General features: G+C 42.7%; 1 long non-coding RNA gene across 13 annotated transcripts in view; it reads left to right on the top strand.

Moving 5' to 3' along the window:
- The window catches only part of LOC109285791 (uncharacterized), a 167,043-nt gene that overhangs the window by 17,612 nt on the left and 127,400 nt on the right, over positions 1–22,031 (top strand). For 3 of the 13 annotated variants that reach the window (XR_009462683.1, XR_009462679.1, XR_009462673.1), the window contains one exon: positions 2,755–3,102. The exons of 8 other annotated variants lie outside the window; for them this stretch is intronic. This is a non-coding gene — a long non-coding RNA (uncharacterized LOC109285791). Of the gene's footprint in view, positions 1–2,603; positions 2,670–2,754; positions 3,103–22,031 lie in introns of all 13 variants that reach the window. 2 more of the 13 variants (XR_009462680.1, XR_009462681.1) reach the window with 2 other exon arrangements.

Genomic DNA, 22,031 nt, shown 5'->3' with positions numbered 1-22,031 from the left:
AATTTCATGGCTAGATAGAATTGCAGCAGTTAAGAATCAATATTTTAGTTCCAATGAATTTTCTATTCTAAACTTTAGCTATTATAGTGCCAACAAATCTCTTAGATGAGTGGCAGACTATGATAAATAAATTGATTTGGTGCAATAAGTAACCTTGATTTAAAAATTCCATCCTGGAAAGGCCTTGGTAGATGGGGGAATTTATGCTTCCAAATATTAAATAATACTATCAAATTGGCCAACTTGGAAATCTGGGGTATTGGATAACACCAATTCACTATACGGACTGGTTAAAAGCAGAGTAAACATACTATCCAGCAGTCAAATGTAATATATTATCATGGCTAAAGAAATCTTCCGGGCCAAATTCAATAGATTACCATGCCTTTATGAGAACAACAGTGAAAACCTGGACTAACAAATATAAGAAATTAAGTTAATGCCCATTACCTTTAACACCTATGCATAATAATATTGAATTTAATCCTAACAGTTATTAGGAATCTTTAATATCTGGGAACATATTGATATAATCAATTTCAAAGAAAACTTATTTAGATTTTTTGAAGAAATATAATGCACTGCAGATGATATAAAAATCCCATTTTTCCAATACCTGTAATTGAGACACTTTTAACACATTCCCAAAGACAAATAAACCTCAGTAAAAAATTGACAGAATTTGAGAATTGATTACACCTATGAAACCCATAGGCCTAATTATTTTAAAATCCTATATTGATGGTATCTCACCCTGCTTAAAATTAAACATATTTGGGTACAGGAACAGGCAAGTGTGAGAGGGAGTACAGTCAGCTGGGAGAATTCTACTACATATTGTGGGTATGTTCCAGAATTAAACTGTTCTGGAAGAAGGTTGGAGTAAAATAAAAGGATGCCAGCTATCAGCTAACCCCTTAATGTTCTTACAGAAGCTTTCTGAGAATTCTGAAACATATGAGACATAAGGAAATTAATTGTTCATCTTCTAGTGGCTGTGAGAATTGGAAGTGCAAAAGCCTGGAAGAGAAGTGACACCCTAAAATCAATGACGGGTTTCCACTAGTTTGGGAAATTAAAGTACTGGAAAAAAATAGGACTTGATGTCCTATCAAATCAGTGATTTACAGGGGAGAAGGAAAAAAAGATGCTCACTTGGAAATTTGGTGGAATTGTTTGAATTTGCTAAAATTTGCTAAAAACAAACAATATTCCTTCAAACAATATTGAAGGAAAGTGCAAGTTCTGTGAGATAACATACAAGAATACATTAAAAAGCAAAAATGAGTTAAAAGATAGTGGGATTTGTATTATGCAGAGTTCTAGCGAAAAAGAAGGGGCAAATTATTATATTAAGATGAAAGAATAAAAAAGCTCAATGTCAAAAGACATTGATTCCTGTGGACATGGACTTGGGTTAAGGAAGCACTGTTGATGGAAGATAAATACTGCATCTGCTTTCATGCGTATTTTATGGGCTCGGATGGATCTTAAAATATTATAACTGTTATTTGATAAATTAATTGGTTATTAAAGTAAAACAAAAAGGAAAACAAAACTAACAGACAAATGAACAAAATTCCCACCAAATTCAACAGGGGACCAGGATTTCACTGAAAGAGTGTGCAAAGGAATATATAAAGTATTTTCAAAGAACTGTAGAGCCAATGTCTTCCATAATCCCTGCCAAAATATCTTGTTTTACTGATAAATCACTGTGGCCAGAAAGGATAAAGGATTATGAGCAGTTTTGTGCTTCCTCAAGATGTGTTAACAGGAGTGAGCAATGCATGCCAATTTAATTTCCTCACCTATGCTAGAAGAGTTGAGGCACACAACATTCTGATGACATTGGACAAAACTTGGAGTAGATGAAAGCAGTGATGAAAATGTGGTGCACACATTTTTTCAGAAAAATTTAGCAGCTCCAACAGTACACCAACAAGTGTTAACAAAAATAATTTGTTAGTCCCTAGGAAAGAACAAGATTGCTTAACAATACTGGTGGTTTTAAAAGCAGTATATGATGGGTATTTTCAACTAAGCCTATGAGGTTCGTTTTTTTTCTTGTAGCTCTGAGATCTAGGAACTTAAAAAAAGGAAAAAAAGGAAAGCTGAGATTCTGGTGTAATCATATGGCTCCAAGAGCTTACGTTTTAAACAATGCCACATATTTTGAGAGTCTTGATCAGACCATGACAGTTGGCAGCCGTGGAAAGTGAGGAGGAAAATTTCAATTTTGTAAGAGCAAAACAAATTAATACATGTGCATTAATGCACTTTTCCAAATGCTCATTAATTTAGTACCTCCAGGATGAGGTACTAAATAAATGTGCATTAGGCTGCGCTAATGCGCAGTAGTGCAAGCCACTTTTTAGGTGATACTCAATGCACAGTAGTCTATTCTACTGCTCATTAGTATCTTAGCACAGTTTTTTATGCTCCATTTTAACACACAGTAGAATAGGCTACTGCACATTGAAGCGCACATGTAGACACACCCACAGATTCATAAACCTGAGACACAATCATGCAAGGCTTTACATGCAAGAAGCAAATAAAGGAAAAATGTGGCTGCTCAGATAAATTCTTTCTATTTACAGCTGTAGTTTCACATTAGGAACAAATCTGCGCATATTGTCTTTCAAACTTCAACATTGATCCTCCAGGTATTGTTGCATTTTTTTCTGTCCTTTTGTTTTTGATGTGTAATCCACAATAATTATAGCAGAAAACAGAAAGTGGTTTCTTTAGCAGGAAGAATCAGCAGACCTGTCACCTGAATAGGTCCAGAGAACAGGAAGATAATGCTTCTAAGCACACAGACATGAGATGTGGACCTCAATTTGAAATACAAGGGAGTGGAGAAAAACTCACTGGCTGTGTCCAGATGCACATTCAGTTGTTCTCCATGCTGCAATGGAGATGAATAGCCAGGGTCAAAAAACCCTATGGAGAAAAAAAGGAGAACGGCACATGCACGGGCAATGTGCACTATTCAGAAGTGGAGCTGGGTCACCTGGAATTGTGCTGAGACTGCCGCCAGGCTCCACATGGCAGAATTGCTGCTGCTGCAGCCCCAGGAGGTCCCCAGGACTCCAGGTAAGGCTTCTGGTGCCAGAGGGCACGTGGCATGGGCATTTCCCGGGGACAACTAGTGGCAGCATAAGGTGCACCGCTTCTAGTTGTCCCTGGGGAACCAAACATCCACACCATGTGTGGAAGCGGGCACTGGGTGCATCTACACATGTGCTTAACTGTGCAGTTAATTTGCTGCGGTGTAAAGTGTCACAATGTACATGTGCAACACGATTAGACTGCAGCAAACTAATTTTTACTGCCGTAAGATAGTATTGTCCCTATCTTATGTATAGCACTATCTTACAGCAGTGAAAAAAACTGTGCCTAAACTAACTGCATAAATGCTGACCTGAGAATAAATTGTACCCGGTCAGCCCAGGCAGTGGGAGGCCAGACCCCAGGAAGCATATAAATAAAAAGAGAACAAGGAAAGAGGAAGTAGAATGTTTTACAGTGAGCATTGTCAAAATTAAAGATTAATAAAAGTAAAATAATTATTTTGTCTCTTTTTTAATAAAAAGGATTACATTGAATGCAAATAAAAAGGATGATATTGATACTGAAAAGACAGAATGGCCAATGAGAGTGAAAATACTGAAATGGAAATGACCATATCAAAGGTAGAAATAGAATTTAAATAGCTTAATGTACTTAAAACTGGGAGTGAGGGTAGATAATCTTGATCCCAAAACTGACTGTTGAAATTGCAAATTTGGTAGCAAGCGTTTTCAATAAATCTATCAAACCCAGATCAGAGCTATATGATGGAGTGCACCAAACAGTACCTGTATTTGAGAAATAGAAGAGAATAGGTGATCCTGGCACCTACCGCCCTTTTAGTCCAGCCTTAATAGAGCAGTGCCCTACAACAGGGATGTTAAACTCACATGCTCCCTTGGGCTGGATCAGGACCATGTGGCTCCTCGCAGACTGGATCCAGACTGCAAGGAGACTTCCAGGCTGAATCTGGACTCGGCAATGGTGGTGGGGTAAGCAGCAGCAGTGGTGACAGGGCACCTGCACCCTACACGTGTGCCCATTGGGACTCTGTTGCTAGGATCTCAGTGGCAGACCTTGACTCTTGATTTCCCAGCCCCTCTAAGACCTCCATAGGCTAAGTGAAATGGCTCCACAGGCTGGATACAGCCTGTGGGCTGCATAATTACAGATATATGATGCTCCGTGACCACAACTCAAATAATAAGACCACAGTAAATTGCTAAGGACACACGCATAGGAGACAGAGGTAGTTAGCTATGTTAGTTTGAATTCAGGTAGATGGCAAGGTAGATTTGCACCTTACAGACTAACCATATCAGAGATGTAGAACAGACTTGGGAGGAAAAAATATTACACAGCCCTTTCTTTCTCCCCAGGTAGAATGTTATCTGAAAGCCAGCAAGCCTGGCCCATCTCCTTCATTCTGAGAGTGGCAGGATTTAGGGTACATCCTGCTGAGTGGTGCAGGATTGTTGACTGTGTGGCACATTCTCCCTCACTGGCAACATGCACTGCATGTCCAGGCACCATATCCTTCTGTGTTAGTGCTTAAGTCTAGGGACAGCAGGAAATGTGTGCCCATTAGGTGCATCAATATTTTAATGCCGGTGCAATCCCATTTTGGGTAGCAGGACACCTACATTTATTTCATTAGAACAGTCATTTAAAAAGATAAGATGTGTCCTCTGGGGATGCTCCATTAGATTCGGCTTCCTTTAATGATGACATGTCTGACTTAAATAGTTCAACAGAACTCCTCAACAAGAGTATAACACAGAAAGAGTTAAAAAAAGATTTTCTTTGAAGCTGGCTGTGATGGGAAACAAGATTAAAGAAATAAAATAGAGTCTAATAAGCATAGTCTTTTAAAAGTACTATTCATATTACCATATTGAGAAGGAGTTTTACATAGTATACAGCCCTATGGTTAGATTCACTGTGCCACAATTTTTTCAACTAATGGTAGAGACAGTAAATATACCTGAAGTCAAAGAGTATTACATTATTTTGACACCTTGAACATGTTTATACTCTGTTGGTCAACATTATTTACTATCATTAAGCAGGTATCTTCTAGAGAGCCACATCCAATAAAGTATTAGTGTTCTTATTGCAGTTCTCCCTTAGAACTCATCAATTGCTAGGACTGCAGCAAGCTGGGCTGATGATGCAAACATAACTCATTGCTGCCCTGGGGATGCTACCTAGACAGGCCTTTCATTCCTCAGTCAGCAGAATTGATGTGCACAGTCTTCAGGAGTTAGCTGGTCCATACAAAAGCACTCCTTGGCTGCTAACCCCCATGTTGTATTATAATAGTTTTTAATTATAGAAAACAACCAAGCACTAAAGGTGTGCAGTAGAGAAAAATAAAAAACAGTTCCCAGGCTCCCCTCTACATGTTATAGGTGTTGTGCAATTAGCTGATTAATTGTGAAATTAATGGAAACAAGCTATACCTATCACCCATATGCAGAGAACCTATCATACCATGAAAATGTCCAACCAGCTATAAAGATACAGCTTGAAAATGTATGCTAACTTTAGAGCTGATTGGTATCCAGCTTTAATTTGTATATGTAACAGGGTCTCACCTGTGGCTGGGAGCCCTGTCAGTTGACCAAGGTCCCAGGTGCAGAGGTGCACCATGCCCATGTGGGACTGGAAGTCCCACAACTGAGAGGACTCTCAGGCATAGCAGGTGCTGACCCTGGGTCATGGCAGCACCCCGCAGCTGCCAGGGACGCTGGGTCCCAGCAGCATACTTCCCAGTACCAGAACCCAGCTGGGTCCTAGCAGCCTCAGAGTGCAGCTGTGATCTCCCAGCCCAAGAGGTCCATGGAGCTCTTGGGGCTGGGAGACTGTAGCTGCTGTTGTCTCCCAGACCCAGGGGTGCATGAAATACAGCTGGGAGCCTTCCAGTGAGTGGGATCCCAGATGTAGGAGCTTGTTTCTTGCCATTGCAGGGGGAGAACAGGATCAGTTTCCTCCTGTACTGGCAATAAGGCATAATGGAATCTAATATGCGATCCCACAATCATACCTCCTGCCTTGCAGAAAGGACCCTAAGAGGTAGATGAGGTTAAACAGCAAGGGAGAAACATAAAAAGAAGACATTTGAAAAGTAATTCACATTGGGAGAAACAATTCAATATTTACATTTTAAAAATGTCTTATCCATCCTGATATGCACGTGCTTTAGATTCAAACAAAAAAGGACAATTAAGCTGGACTTCCATATAAAAAAGTCCACAGAATATCACCCGTTTCCCCCTTTCCAATAACTTGTTTGACAATCATCATCTAAAAGGCACAGTGGTGCTACTCAAAACCGGAAGTGGGCTGGCCAGACCCATGCTGTGGCTGCTGGCCAGGCTCCACACAGCAAAATCACTGCTGCTGCGGCCCCAGGAGGCCTGCTGCGGGTTAAGGCTACCAGGGCCAGCCCAGTGCTGGCCGCAACCTCCCCTATCCCACCTGGGGCAACTTGCTGCATGCAAGAGCACATGTAGCACAGGTGTTCTCCAGAGACAACTAGTGGCAGCACAAGATGCGCCACTGCTAGTTGCCCCTGGGGAACCAAATGTCCGCACCATGCATGGATGTAGTCATCAGTGCTAAAATTGTGGCAACCTGGGGCACCTTTTAAAGCAGGGGTAGGCAATTATTTTGGGGGGAGGGCTGCTTAACGAGTTTTGGGGAGCTGTTGAGGTCCACAAGGGTAGGCCCCTTGATGGTTGCCCCACCCCTTGTCACCATCTTGGGACTGGAAGTCCCACACTTAACCCCTGACCTCTGCCACCAGAAGTCCCTCTCCTTATTCCCTGGAAATACTGCTTTTGGGGGGGTTGTCATCTTAGAACCAAAGAAAAATACAAATCATACACTAAAAGTCAAACACCTACTATAACATATTTTAATTTTATTATGAAAAATATTTTTGGCATGGTTAGTGTTTGCATAGTGTATATAGAGGTGATTGTATAATAATTCAAAAATAAATTCTTAGTCTTGTATATTGTGGCAAGGGTGTTTGGTCAAATATGTGTGTGTGTATGTATGGCGGGATAAGGTGTGTGTATGTATGATGAGGGGTGTGGGGGTGTGTGTGTAGGGTGTGGGGGGGTTGTGAGGGGGTGTGGCTATGTGTGGGTGCACAGGGTATGTTGGGGCTTGTGTATATGTGGGGGGTTGTGGGGGGGGATGTGGTTGTGTGGGATTTCTGGGGTGTGAGGGAGGATGCAGGTGTGTGGGGTTTGCGCCTCCCCCCCACTCTCTCCATGGTGCACAGCTCCAGCAAGTGGTGGCAACGGCAACAGCAGCAGGTGGGTGCTTGTGCCTCATGCAGGCGCCCAGTGGGGCACAGCTCTGGCCAGTGCTGCACATTGCAGTGAGGAGTGCAGCCTCCACCAGGCCATCTGTATCACTGGCACTTCCTGTCACTCACATGCAGCCCATGCGCTTGCCGGGCACGGGAGGGAAGCTCCAGGCACTGAAGCCAACTGCCTTCTCTGCCCCGCAGAAGAAGGTACCTGGGGTTTCCCTCCCTTGCTGCACAACTCCAGCGGGGAAAGCAACTTGCTCCAGCATGTGGGGCTTCCCTCCTGTGCTCTGAGAGTACAGGGACTGCGCATGAGTGGTAGGGAGTGCTGGTGATACAGAGAGCCTGGTGGAGGCTGCACTCCTTGTTGCAATGTGCAGCACTTGCTGAAGCCATGCCCTGCCTGCTTCTGTGTCATGGGAGAGTGTAGGGGGGGGTCTCCACCAGCGTTCCCTCTAAGCTGTGCAGTGTGTGCAGCTGCATTGATGCTGAGCTGCCGTGTGCGTCTGTGTGGCCTCAACCCCCCACATACCCTCCCCCACACCCATGCTCTGCTCAGCCAAGCTTCATGCTGTTACTGCCCTCCTGCGAGTGGGCTCCATGCTGCTGCCAGCCCCAGTCCAGCCCCACACTTGGCACTCCCGCCCAGCTCCAGCCCCACCCCTGCCACTTCCCTACCTGCTGCCCAGATTGAGCAGGAGACCGGGGAAGCAGAGCAGGTCCCCAGAGGCTGCATCAGCCCTACCTGGAAGCTGTGTGCTGGCCAGGCTGTGTGCTTCTGCCCACGAGGGTGGGAGCGAGGCGCAATAGGGTATGTTTGGGGCTGTGCATACATATAGGTGCCTCATGCGCACCCTCGTGCATGGAAGGGCTGGGTGGGACACAATTTGTTGATGGGTGCTGCGGGATAGACAAAAGTGCTTGGCAGGCCGGATCCAGCCTGCAGGCCATATTTTGCTCACCCCAGCTTCAAAGGATCTCAAGGCACCCCAAGTACCACAGTACCCTGATTGAGAACAGCTACCATAGGGCGCATCCACATGATCGTGCATGTGTGGTTTTGGCCCCACAGTCCCATTTGCGGTGCTGCAAACTGCACGTGTCACATATACAAGTGTTTATGGTGTTGCTAATTTGCAGCGCAGCAGGTTTTTTTGACACCAGGAGATCCCAGTGTTAAAAACCTGCACCAGAAAAAAGTAAGATGACAGACATGGTGGCAACATGCACCACCCAAAACCAGAGTCTGGCTGCCCAGAACCACGTTTTGGCTGCTGGCCAAGTTCTGTGCACCTGGATCACCACCACTGGAACCTCATATTTCCAGGGGAAATCATAAACCTGGGGCCAGCACAGGTGTTGGCCCCAGCCTCCCCTAACCTACCCAGAGCATTTTTCCTGTACTAATCCCATGTACAAGAGTGTGCACTAGGGTAAAAAGCAGCAGCATGAATTTGTGCCGCTGCTTTTTATCCCACAGCAACTGCAGACCCCTGCTCATGGGGATGTGACCTTGGAGCCTAACTTGTTCAGAAATGGATAAGCTTTTGTAGGCAAGAGTATAGCATCAGATGAAGCAGGCTGTTGCCTATGAAAGCTTACACATTTCTTCCATGCTGCCCCGCATTCAGTTTGACTTCATACTAAAATAAATAACTGCTTCTCTTTAATCGTCCTCTAGGTATCCTTGGTAAACCAGGATTGTAATGTCTTATTCTTCCCTGTCTTTCTAATTGTTGCCCCTACCATTATGTCACAGCAAAAATTAGATTCTGAGCTCCTGCAAGTAAATTTTGTGATTATTTAACTGTATCACAAATTACCAAGCACACTTTGGGATTTTGTAAAAATCAATCAGCAATAAACAAACTGCTGCAAGGGATGAAATGTTAGTACCAAAAATACAATAGAAAGTAAATTAGCTCTGTTTAAAGTGGATAGTACCAGTATCAAGTATCAAAAAAGAAGAGATTTTTTAAGATTTGGAATGGGGGTAAATATTTCACAGTATTCAGTTACCACCAACCCACCAACACATCCTCTACATTCCCCCAGTCATCATACTTCCTGGATTCTTACCATACTGCTGACTTCATAAGGCTACTTGAGCAAAGACCAAGTTGTTATCAATGTCCGAAGTTGTGATCTAATATAACAACTGGTTTTATGCTTTTATACTTTAGGAGGAAATTTTTCTGTTTGTTATTTTGTCAGTTTTAAAAACATTTGATCCCTATGAACTGAGAAGTCTGAAAAACAAGAAATGCCTAGGGTTTAGACAAACTTCTTGTAACTTTACAGAAAATGAATATTTGTGTTTTCTCATTAGTTAGAAAAATGTCAAAGCTAAATGAATCAGAAGTATATTATTAATCTTATGTCATTGATTACTAGGTATGAATTAAAATAGAAAGCATAGGAGCAAAAATTATAAAAACGTTTAGGGGGAAAACAGAAAATCAGATATAGCTATTGCAAAAAAGATTCCAAACAGATTATATCCAGCAGGTGTTGAGAAAATTTTGAGTGGATTGTTGATTACACAATACTACTGAGTGTGTCCTAAATGTTAATGTTTTCTCAAATATTTTATGCATGGTTTGCTGGCTGTAACAAAACTGTATTGACTCTTAGCTAATTATTATAACCCCCGATTGTCCTGACTCACTAGCAAACAAATCAGGCAATACAATTTTTCTCCTATATATATTTGTCTAGTTTAATAATAAATATGAAATAGTGCTGAATACAGAACAAATTATTGTACAGAGGACCATTTTTGACTGCTGTTCCCTCTAACCATATTCATCATTGGCAAGATGATAAACTCATTCATATTATTTCAGCTTCAGATGGCACATCTACATGTGGTGATTTAAGGTGAATTAGCTATTTTTAAGGTTCATTAAGGGCACAGGTCTACATGTGTGTGCCCTTAATGCACCTTAAAAATGGCAATTTTAGACTAATTGCAACTAAATTTAATACCTGGTTAAAGCAAGTATCAAATGTAGGCATAGTTAGTTAAGGCTCCTTAACCCACGTGTAGATGCTGTAAGGCACCTTAACACTATGTGACTAAGCAGGCCAGAGCCAAGCCCACAGGGCCCTGCATTGCCGCGGTGTGCTGCCAAGATGAAGAAGCAGTACAAATGCAGACACTGAAGCTAGAGCAGTGGTTCCAGCAGCAGCGGTCCCTGTCACTGTGTGGTAAGTTGGCAGAGGGGGCAGGAGCCATCAAAGCACAGGGGAAAGGCCTCCCCACAACCCCTGGCAGGGGAAGGGGGCAGCGCAGGCAGCACCTTTGCTAGTGGTTCCCCCATGCCTCTCTCTTGGGGTGGGTTTGCTGACTGGGCAATGCAGCCCTGCAGGGATGGGATGCCTCACTGCCCGCCCAAGATTCAGGCACCCTTAAGCTAAGGCGCATTAATTTTAGGAACCTGTAAATTCAAGAGTAGTCACACCAGAAAGATACAAAAATCATGATTGACACTTTTAAAGCTTATTGGTATTAATTTTCTACATCAGTAATTGCTTAATAAAAGTGAAGATGCCTTACCATATTTTCACTTTTTTTTTTACACAAACTGTTACTGTATTCTTCTCACATATGAATAGTTTCATTATTGAACATATGTTCACAAACCCTCTATTAGAAATAATAATACTGATTTCTTACATACATCATCTTTTATTCCATAATCTTAAAGTAATTTATAAAGAGAAAGTACTACTATCCATATTTTAGTACAGTGCAACCTGAGTCATAGCAGTTGGAAACCTCTTCAAGTCACACAATGGATCAGTGAGTCAAGCATTAAACAGGTTCCATCAGGCCTAGTTCCCTTCTCTTTATACCTATGCAGCTTCAAAATTTGGATTCAAGCACTGCCACAGAACCCTAAATCATAATACAGGACGTATGACCTATGACTTAGGGTAGGGCTGTCCAACTAGTAGGTGTTAACATGCAGCTCATAGACTCCCCCTGCTCTTGTGATGGCTGGGATCTCTGTGTTCTCCCTCCCTCCTCCTTCTGGTTCCTGCTCTCATTCCTGGTGATAGGACAGTGCAGCAGGAGAAGGCCAGGCTTCCTGGGCTGCATGCACAGCAGGGATGGGTGTCAGGCTGCATGTGCTGCTCACTTGGAGAAAGGAGGGATCCAGACTGCCCATGTTGTGTGCTGCAGGTGGGCTGCCCGCATGATATACATGATCAGGAGGGGTGTTGGTAGTGCTGCATACATAGCTGAGGGAAGCTCAGCAGTCACCACAAGATCATTGAGTTCAGGATCCTGAGGAAAGGAATGATGGAGAGCAGCAGAGTAAGGACCCTGGACTTCAGAAAAGCAGACTTCAACTCACTCAGGGAACTCATGGGCAGGACCTCCGGTAAGCCAGTCTGAGGGGGAGAGGAGTCCAGGAGAGCTGGCTGTACTCAAAAGAAGCCTTACTGAGAATGTAGGAACAACCCATCCCAATGTGCAGGAAGACTAGCAAGTATGGCAGAAGACCAGCCTGACTTAGCAGGGAACTCTTCAGTAAACTAAATCACAAAAAGGCAGCTAATAAGTGGAAACTTGGGCAAATAACTAGGGAGGAAGATAAGAGCATTGTTTGGGCATGCAGGGATGAAGTCAGGAAGGCTAAAGCATAACTGGAGTTGCAGCTAGCCAGAGATGTAAAGGGTAAGAAGAAGGGTTTGTTCATGTATGTTCCTAGCAAGAGGTGGATCAGGGAAAGTGTGGGTCCCTTACTGAATGGGGGAAGCAACTTTGTGACAGAGGATGCAGAAAAGGCCGAGATGCTCCATGCTTTTTTCACCTCGGTCTTGACAGGCAGTCAGCTCCCAGATTACTGCACTGGACAGCACAGTTTGTGGAGGAGATAAGCAGCCAATGGTGGTGAAAGAACAGGTTAGGGACTATTTAGAAAAGCTGGCCATACACAAGTCCATGGGGCTGGATGGGATGCACCTGAGGGTGCTGATGGAGTTGGCTGATGAGATTGCAGAGCCAATGGCCATCATCTCTGAAAACTCATGGTGATCAGGAGAGGTCCTGGATAATTGGAAAAGGGCAAACATGGTGCCCATATTTAAGATAGGGAAAAATGAGGATCCTGGGAACTATGGACCAGTCAGCCTCACCTCAGTCTGTGGAAAACCATGGAGCAGGTCCTTAAAGAATCCATTTCTAAGCACTTGGAGGAGAAGGTGATTAGAAAGAGTTAGCATGGATTCACCAAAGGCAAGTCATGCCTAACCGAACTGATTACCTTCTATGATGAGATAACTGGTTCTATAGATATGGGGAGACCCGTGGATGTGGTATACCTTGATTTTAGCAAGGCTTTTAATATGGCCTCCTACAACATTCTTGCCACCAACCTAAGGAAGTATGGGCTGGATGAATGGACTGTAAGGTGGATAGAAAACTGACTGGAGCATCAGACTCAGAGGGTAGTAATCAATGGCTTGATGTCTAGTTGGCAGCCAGTATCAAGTGGAGTGCCCCAGGGGTTGGTCCTGGGGCTGGTTTTGGTCAAGGTCTTCATCAACGACCTGAGAGATGGCATAGAGTGCACCCTCAGCAAGTTTGCTGGGGGGAGTAGTAGATATACTGGAGGGTAGGACTAGGATTCAGAGTGACCTAGACAAATTGGACGATTGGGTCAAAAGAAATTTGGTATAGGCTGGGGGCTGACTAGCTGGGCAGCAGCTCTACAGAAAACCTAGTGGTCCAGCAGAGGACAACAATAATGTTGAGGGGGCTGGGGCACATGATTCATGAGGAGAGGCTGAGGGAACTGGGCTTATTTAGTGTGGAGAAGAGAAGACAGAGGGGATTTAATAACAGCCTTCAACTACCTGAAGGGAGCTTTGAAAGAGGATGGAGATAGACTGTTCTCAGTGGTGGCAGATGACAGAACAAGGAACAATGGTCTCAAGTTGTAGCAAGAGAAATTTAGGTTAGATATTAGGAAGAATGTTCTCAAGAGGAGGGTAGTAAAACACTAGAACAGGTTACCCAGAGAGGTGGTGGAATCTCCATCCTTGGATGTTTTCAAGACCCAGCTAGACAAAGCTTTGGCTGGGATGATCTAGTTGGGGATGGTCCTGTTTTGAGCAGGGGGTTGAACTTAATGACCTAGGTCTCTTCCAACCCTAATTTTCTATAAGTCCATGATTCTATGTGGCCAGAAGGATGAGCTGGGCTGCACGTGCGGTGAAGGGAGAACTAGGTTACGCATGTGGGAAGCCGGGAAGGGCTTACAGGGGAGCAGCCCCCAGGCTGTGCAGTCCCTGTGTCTGCATCCTGCATTGTGTGGCCCCCAGCTTCCCAGATGTTGGACAGCCCTTACTTAGGACAGCCTTACCAAAAAGCACACTCCACACACAGTCTATAACAGAGGCTCCTCTAATTTTTAATGGCTAAAGTATATCACAATAGACAGACACTGGTTTAGAGACCTTTGCCTCCCCCCTTCACAATTACATAACATCTCTTTGACAAATACAACAATTGTTTACATGGAAATTAGTAAAACCTTTGAAACGTATGGTAACTACTTTTAATGAACTTTATATCTAGGGTGAATGATACAAATCAGAATGAGATACCTGCAGACCATTTTAAAAACTTTTCTTCTAACCTCAGGAACCACTCACCCCATAAGTCGGCTTCTTCAAGGATACAGGTGTATCAAATTCCTACTGTATGCTTTCAGAGTGTAGAGTTTCCTCACTGTGATGAGATATAATATTCATCCTGACAGCAAACAAGGACACACTGACAAACTTTCTCTGGTATTTGTCTAAATCAGCTGAGGAGTTACTGAACCCTGGATAACTGGAGTGGGGTGACTGGAGCAACCCTGGGTATCACCTTTGGGGAGAAGACGGGGGGCAGAAAAACAGCTTCCGTCACAGCCATGTCTAGCTGTACCACTGCCATTGGCACCAATTATTGTACAGTGCAGCTGACTGGGGGCAGATCTGCAGCACTGATTTAATATGATCAGTGGCTGGCTTTATTGGCTTTCTAATAAGCAGCTTAAAAGGCTTGAGTTTAGCAAATTACAACATTTTACCTGAGTCTGTAAATATTTTATAGACAACACAGAACAGCTCTCATCGTTACATGCATGACTGGATATAATTAGGAAAGTAAGGCTGGAAGGGACTTCATGAGGTCATCTAGTTCAGCCCCCTACTCAAGGCAGGATCATCCCTGACTAAACCATCCCAGGCTTGCAATGGTCTAAGCTGCTCTTGAAAATATCCATGGATGGAGATTCCACAAGTTCTCTAGGTACCCGATTTCAATGCTTCACCATCCTCATTGTCAGAAAGCTCTTTCTAATCGTCAACCTAAATTTCCTCTCCTGAAGTCTGAGGCCATTGCTCCTATTTCTGTCCCCTGTGGCAACAGAAAAGGCTATTTCCATCCTCCTTATAACTGTCCTTTAAGTAGTTGAAGATTTACCAAATCTGCCCTCAATCTTCCCTTTTCTAGACTAAGTAACCCTAGTTCTTTGAGACTTTCCTCAGAAATCATGTGTCCCAGGCTTCTAATATTTTTTTCACTTTCTGTTGGACTCCTTCCAATCTGTCCACGTCTTTTATGAAGTGTGGGGCCCAAAACTGGACACCATACCCCAAGTGAGGCCTTATCAGTACAGAAAAGTGGAAGAATAATTTCCCTTGATTTGCAAGCAACACTCCTGGTAATGTAACCCCATATGCTGTTGGCTTTTTTTTCCAACAAGAGCATATTGTTGGCTCATTCAGCTTATAAGCCACTGAAACACCCTCAAAACCCCGAGTTGGGAGAACATCAAGATTTCATACTTAAACACTCAATAGTTAGGAAATGCCACAGTTAGGGTTGCACCCATTATATGCTGCCAATATTTTAATAGAAATGCTAACAAAATTTTCCCCTTTGCCTGTGATAAAACCTTTATTTATACTCAGCAATGGGGAGATACCAGGTAGGCTAACATATACATATTCTACCTATGCTTTAAGTTATTGTTTGATATTCATTGATCATACCTGCTCCCCAGCAATTGTTAAACATTTACTGGGTGTTTCAAGAAGCAAATGTAGAAATCTGTAATAAGGTTATTAAACTGTTTCACCTCTATGAATCTCTGTAAGTCAGCTTTGATGGAATAAATTTCCATGTCATACATAAGTGGTATAACATTTCTTGCACTTCTGTCCTCAAAGCCTCCAGCTTTGAGTTAAAGGCAGTCTCTCTATTTCTTGAAAAGTGAAAGAAGATCTCTTGGCAGACAGGGCTCTTTGGGTAAATCCGATATTTGTTATTAGACCAACTCAAACAGTTGGCAAAATTCTTCTTAGCAAGCTTTCGAGAACAAATGCCCTTCATCAGGCTGAGGAAGCATCCGCAGATGGTCTTCCTCAGCCTGACGAAGGGTGCTTGGGTCCGAAAGCTTGCTAAGAAGAATTTTTCCAACTATTTTTGGTCTAGTAAAAGATATCATATTTACCCACAGAACCTTGTCTGCCTATGTCCTTAGACCAACACGGCTACAACCTGTACCCCTGAAAGATGATCTCTTTTCAGCAGTAATCTGAGTGAAACATAATGTGTAAAACTTACAGTATTTATGGGACAGAATCTACTATCCTAAAAGAAAACTCAAGACCACACTTCCTGAAACACCAGGACCTTAAGTCAGGTACCTATGTCTACATTTAGGCAACTAAATAAAAGCAGCCTCATTTCAAAAAGTGCTGAGCACCAACTGATCTCATTAAGTGTTACTGTGTTGCTTATTTTTAAACAGCCTTTATTTAGCATGGTTTTAAACATGACTTTACAGTCAGTGTAAAAATAGCCCTTGTGGCAAATAATGTGGGTAATGCAACTGGAACTAAAGGGTTAACTACTAGCAAATGAAACTGTTAAGCATGACTTCTGCTCCTCCATGATGACTGCAAAGTCCTGCTTACTCTTGGGCTGGTTACCAGAACTCCTGAGGGTGGTCTTCTAATATGACCTGATTTTCAAGTAAAGACAAGCCATATAAAAGCGTGGCTTATGTGGGAAAGCAAAGGAATTTTCTGGTAAATTAAGTTCTTTTGTCTGAGCTTGTTACCTTTAATCACTTCCGATGTGCTGTCTCAGTTTCCAAGAAACTCTCCTATGTTGAGACAGAGTTGCATTTGAGTATAGGAACCTCATTTTTCGGATATGCCTAATTTTTTATCATCAAACATGGATTTAGCTTGCATTGTGCAAACCATTTTTTAATGGTATGTGTAAAACTAAGGCTATTTTTCAAACAAATTGAAACTAAAGGAAAAAAATTGAAGTTTTCAGCTTGAGCAGTAAAAAACACAAGGTACTTTTTCAGGTGAAATTAAAAAGCAATGAGTCATTCTTGACCTAACTGTGAACTGCACAGGATAAAAGATTATTCATTTGATTTTTCTTTAATAATGCTGTGATTTTATAAGCATCCCAGAAGGAATTATCATGCTCTCTGGATTTACCTTTCAGTTAGCAAATTTGAGATTGAAAATAAAAGATATAATATGTAATAACAAATAATAATTTTAATATCTCATATCTTAGTCCTAGAACAGCCCTCACTACTAGCCTAGTTTCTGTCTCACTTTTATAGGTTATTAGCATAAAATAAATGACATGCTGCAGAGTAAGATCACTATCCAAGAGATTATGCAGACTTTAATCATAGGGTGTCTAGTCCTCTGGTTCTCACTTTTCCAGAACCAAACTGAGTAATGTTTCTTAAAACCAGTGTAACTTGTCAGAAAACAACTGTAAGTGGCAAAGCAATGTGACTGAATATTTTGCATTCAATGGGAGTGCAAACCAATTTCAGTGTATGCCTCTATGTCTCTTTAGTCTTTGGGGGAATGGGCCTAAACTTAATCCCCAGTGAAGCAATGAACAGTAAAGTTGATGAGGTGGAACTTGTCCCCAAGAGTGTTGGAACAGAATGGTTTAATACAACACAGGGTTTGATTTTTGCACACTCCTGTTAGTTGCACAGCCTAGTATAGCCATTTTGCTTGTAAATGACTTATCCTGCATGCTCACTTACTGCCAAATCTGTCCAAGTTACTGTTTTTTACTTGAATCCATTTCCTGAAACTTATAGTGCAGTTTATATTACTGCTGAATTTGTCCCAGAAGTGTCTAGGCTTGTATCTTTATCTCTGGCTGCACATGGCTGATTTTAGCAAGCATTTAACTGTTTGTCTGTTGGAAGCCTCCCTATGTTCACTCTAATGGTTTCCAAGTCCTTGACTACATATCTCAAACAATCTCTTGACCCTGCCCAAGCCCAACTTGTTTGAGGAGGCAGGAATGAACTGGACACTGCTCTCCACAATGAAGCTATACTTCTATTACACCAGGGAGAAAACAAAAACCTATGCCAGGTGGCAACATTAGGAGGACCCCATAGGAAGTTACCTATATGTATTCCCCAGTAATAGTGCAATGCTCCTTGTTTCCAGCTCCTAAATACCTTCCTATATATTTGTGGATGTTTGTATACTTCTGAACTCTTAACTATTCAGGTGAAAAAAAGTATGAAGCCCTGGCATTGGACTAGGCTACTCTGTTGGTGAAAGAGACCAAGCCATGCACCCCAAAGGCTGGGAGGATTGAGACCAAGAAGAAGCAAAGGGTAGTAGTGCTTGTCAACTCCGTTCTGCAGGGGATAGAGGCATCCATCTTACAGGTGGACCTGTTGCCATGGAAGGTCTGCTGCTTACCAGGAGACCAAATCCAAGATGTTTCAGAGAGCTTACTGAGACTTCTCCAGCCCTGTGACTACTACTCCATGCTCTTTGCCCACATGAACACTCATACTGCCAGGGGTTACACCAAACAGATCCAAAATGACTACTTTTCCTGGGCATGACATTGAAGTGGGTAGGGGCTCGGGTATGTTCTCACTGATCTTTTAAAGCAAAGGCAAAGTCCTAGGCAGGAACATATACATAGAGATGAACATGTAGCTGTGCAGATGGTGTCACCAGCAGGGTTTTTTCTTCTTCAAACAAGGCATGGCATTTCAAAAGGGACTGTGGGGCACAGACAGCATCCACCTGACAAAGTGGAAGAGCATCTCTGCATACTGCTTCACAACCAAATAAGAGGAGGCAGTATGGGGAGCTCTAACAATTTTCTCTGAGGGAAATTAGTAGAGCAATTGGCTAGCCACCTCAAATATTTATACACTTATGCAGAAGCATGAAAAATTAGAAATCCCAGTACTATCATAGAAGTATGAGGCAATTGGGACAACTGAGACTTGGTAGGATAGTTGATATGACTGGACTGTGCCATGGATGGGTATAACTTGTTTAGGCAAGACAAAAAAGGAGGTGGCTTACACTTGTTCTGAGGTGCAGTACAAAATGGAAGGAAAACCTGCCAGAAGCCTGTGGGTCAAGAGAAAAAGGGAAAACAGCAAGAGGGCAGGTGTCTGCTATAGACCATCAGCTCAAGGGAAGGAGTCTGACAATGCTTTTATTCAAACAACTAATTAATGTAGCCAAATTGCAGGACCTGGTTCTCCTGGGGAACTTTAATTACTGTAATATCTCCTGCGGGGGTAACACAGCAGTGCACAGGCAGTCCAGCAAGCTTTTGCAGTGTACTGGGGATAGATGGTAGAGAAGTAAGTTACGGTGAATGCTATTCTCAATTAGCTGCTCACAAATAGGGAGGAGTTCATTGCAAATGTGAAGATATAAAGCAACTTGGGTGACAGTGACCATGCAGTGACAGAATTAAAAGCAAAGGAAGCAAGGCAGCAAGAGAATAAAGAAACTGAACTTCAGGAAAGCAAACAGACTTTAACAAATGCAGGTAACTTGGTAGGTAGGATCTTATGGGAGGCAAGTCTTATTGGAAAGGGGATTCAGGAGAGCTTGTTGTCTGTGGGATACATGAAGAGCATGAGTATTCATGAACACCAGGCAGTTCTGCTTTTAAAGGTATTGGTCCCTTGGATATACCATCCGTTTTAGTTTTACTGGTCCTGAATTCCATAAAGGTGAACGTGTATTTGCCTTGACTTGATGCCCAGCACTGTTTCAATGCATCTCATCTGTCAGAGCAGAAGCATCCATGGGATTGTCACATTCACTGTGTATACAGTGACGTGATTTGCAGTCAGGTAGTTCTTAAGCTTCTTTTTAATAGTCAAGAATAGAAAATCCAGTTTGTAGGAGCTATAATATTCATGATTCTGCTCTAACTCGATCAGTTCCCAGATGGTACATGTGCTCAGACTCTCCCATCTGCACTGTTCTTATGAGATTTTGGTGCACAATGCCTGGCAAATTAAGTATTCAAAGGCCTCCTGACAACTTGCATACCATTGCATAGAGCTCCTCTTGGAAAAAAAACCATCCCATATAAGAGGAGGGAGGGATGCAGCCAGCATGCAAAAGTCCTAGTTTAGATTGATGTCATGACAGGTTTTTGGAGGAGAAGGGAGGCAGATTTAAGAACTGTCAGTAACTCCTTTATCTAGCAGACTGGTTAACCATCTTGTCTGAATTGGTCACTGGACCTCCTTCTGGGCCTCTCACTGACTGCTAGGCTTTCTCTTCACCATCAAGCATGGTTGAGTAACTGAAATAAATCTGTACCTGTTTATCCAAATGAATGGACGGGGTAATTCAGCAGAAGGAATTGTTTAGACCAAGTGCTGTGGGGCTGGAGGAGGCAGGGCTGAAGTAAAATGCCTTTAAAAGTGAACTGGTTTGTTGGCAGACTACTCCCATGTTTCATGTGATGGTGTTGTGAACCTCAAGCTGCCTTGGGAGTTTCAGTGCATTCTTGCTCGGACTAGGCTTTGGTTAATAAAGCCCAGAATATGACTGATAGTTTAGATATGCCTCCCTGGGTTCCACCTGACCTCCTGTTTTCTTAAATCTTGAAAGTCCACATCTACGTATAGGACCTTAGGGACAACTGCTAAATATAAAGGTCACAGATTTCTTCTGCCAGTGACTTAACCAGATCTGGAATCTGGGCATTCTAGCTTCAGAATATTAACTAAAAGCTAATGCCAAAATCTGAGCATTTTAAGGGCTCATTTTATACATAACATATGTGATGTGATTAACGTGTTACAGGCACTATAACTGGCAAGAGTGCGACAGGTGCACCCCATTTAAGGTGCCATAAAATGGCAAAACAGGCATAAAAATGTTCCACATATAATGCAGACCCAGGAGGCACTAGTCACTGAGCCAGAGTGTGGGGGGAGGGTCCCCTGTGTGCTCTGCGGTGGACCTGGAAGTGGACCAGAAGTGCTTCTGGTCCACTTCCAGGTCCACCATCAAGCACACTGGGGACCTTCTTGTGCTCCTGTGGGACGCTTCATCCACCCCAGCATTTCAGCATTTACAAGCTGCCTGATACCTTGAGGTATGTAGAAAAAACATTTAAAGCCATCTGTGTCCGAATCATTGAATCTGTCTGTATTGATTCGGAGGGTTCCGATTAGATTCGGAGAGATTAAAGGGTCTCCTGATTTGATTCGGATTCAGAGATTTGGCAGCTGAATCGGGCCGAATCGAATCAGTGACCATAACTTCACATAGCCCCACTAATTAGCACACTCCAGTAGACTTAATTAATCAAGTCTGCTCCAACACGCTGTAATTACAGTGCATCAGAGCAGCATCCCTCCACACCTATATGCACCCATACTGATTAATATATTCTAACCTCTTTAGTAGCCCAAATAGTCTCTGCCCAAACTCTCTGTCCCTGGCAGGCTAAGGCCTAATCCCCTTTGCTGCAATGACTGCTGTTTGCATATGCTCTGGATAAGCTGAAGGTTGATTTTCAATTCCTGTTGCCTGGACCTTGGCATCTTTGTTTCTTCTGGCTGCTCTGGACTGTAGCAACCTGGACAAGGTGTGGCAGCACTTTCAGCAACTTTTATGAGTTTATTACAAATCTCACATCACCCCTGTGATTTTCATAAAGACCCAGCTTTATGGAGCCATGGAGTCACATGAATGTGGGAGAATCCCTACTTTAACCTTTAAAAAGTAAGCTTCTATCCCTTATGCTTATAGATTGCCACAGGAAAATGTGGGCCTAATAAATGCCAAAAAGACTCAAAACCCAGAAGGCAAATATATTAAAAAAATGGTTTCCTGTTCAAGTCGCATGATTTTCCAGTCACATTCATGATTCTAGAGGGCCTGATGCATGATTTTTAATGTTTCAGGTTGGAAATACTATAGAAGTTCATACGGCAAATCTTTATATGGGGTTAAACCATAGTGGGTTGTGATCTTAAAAAAAAATCTCATAATTTTAGTTAGGCCAACTCTGGCCAATACTTAGATAGAAAAGGATTACGGGAAAAAAGACAAGTACTATTTTCAAGCTGTGGTTTTTATTTTAATATATGACATATTTTCCTTTGAATAAAGACTGAGGCAGTTTTCTAACATGGCATTAGGCCTGTGGTGAGAGGCACTGTAGTGATTACAATTCCATCTTCCAAATGCAATGTAAGAATAGCCTCACTAAACACCCTGCAGTTCTATTTGGTTGAGTGGGATGTTTGCCACTGAGACCTGC

The sequence above is a fragment of the Alligator mississippiensis genome, chromosome 5 (assembly GCF_030867095.1).
Source record: "Alligator mississippiensis isolate rAllMis1 chromosome 5, rAllMis1, whole genome shotgun sequence".
Taxonomy (NCBI): Eukaryota; Metazoa; Chordata; order Crocodylia; family Alligatoridae; genus Alligator; species Alligator mississippiensis.
Note: the sequence above shows the minus strand (reverse complement) of the source record. Positions and strands in the feature narration are given on the sequence as shown.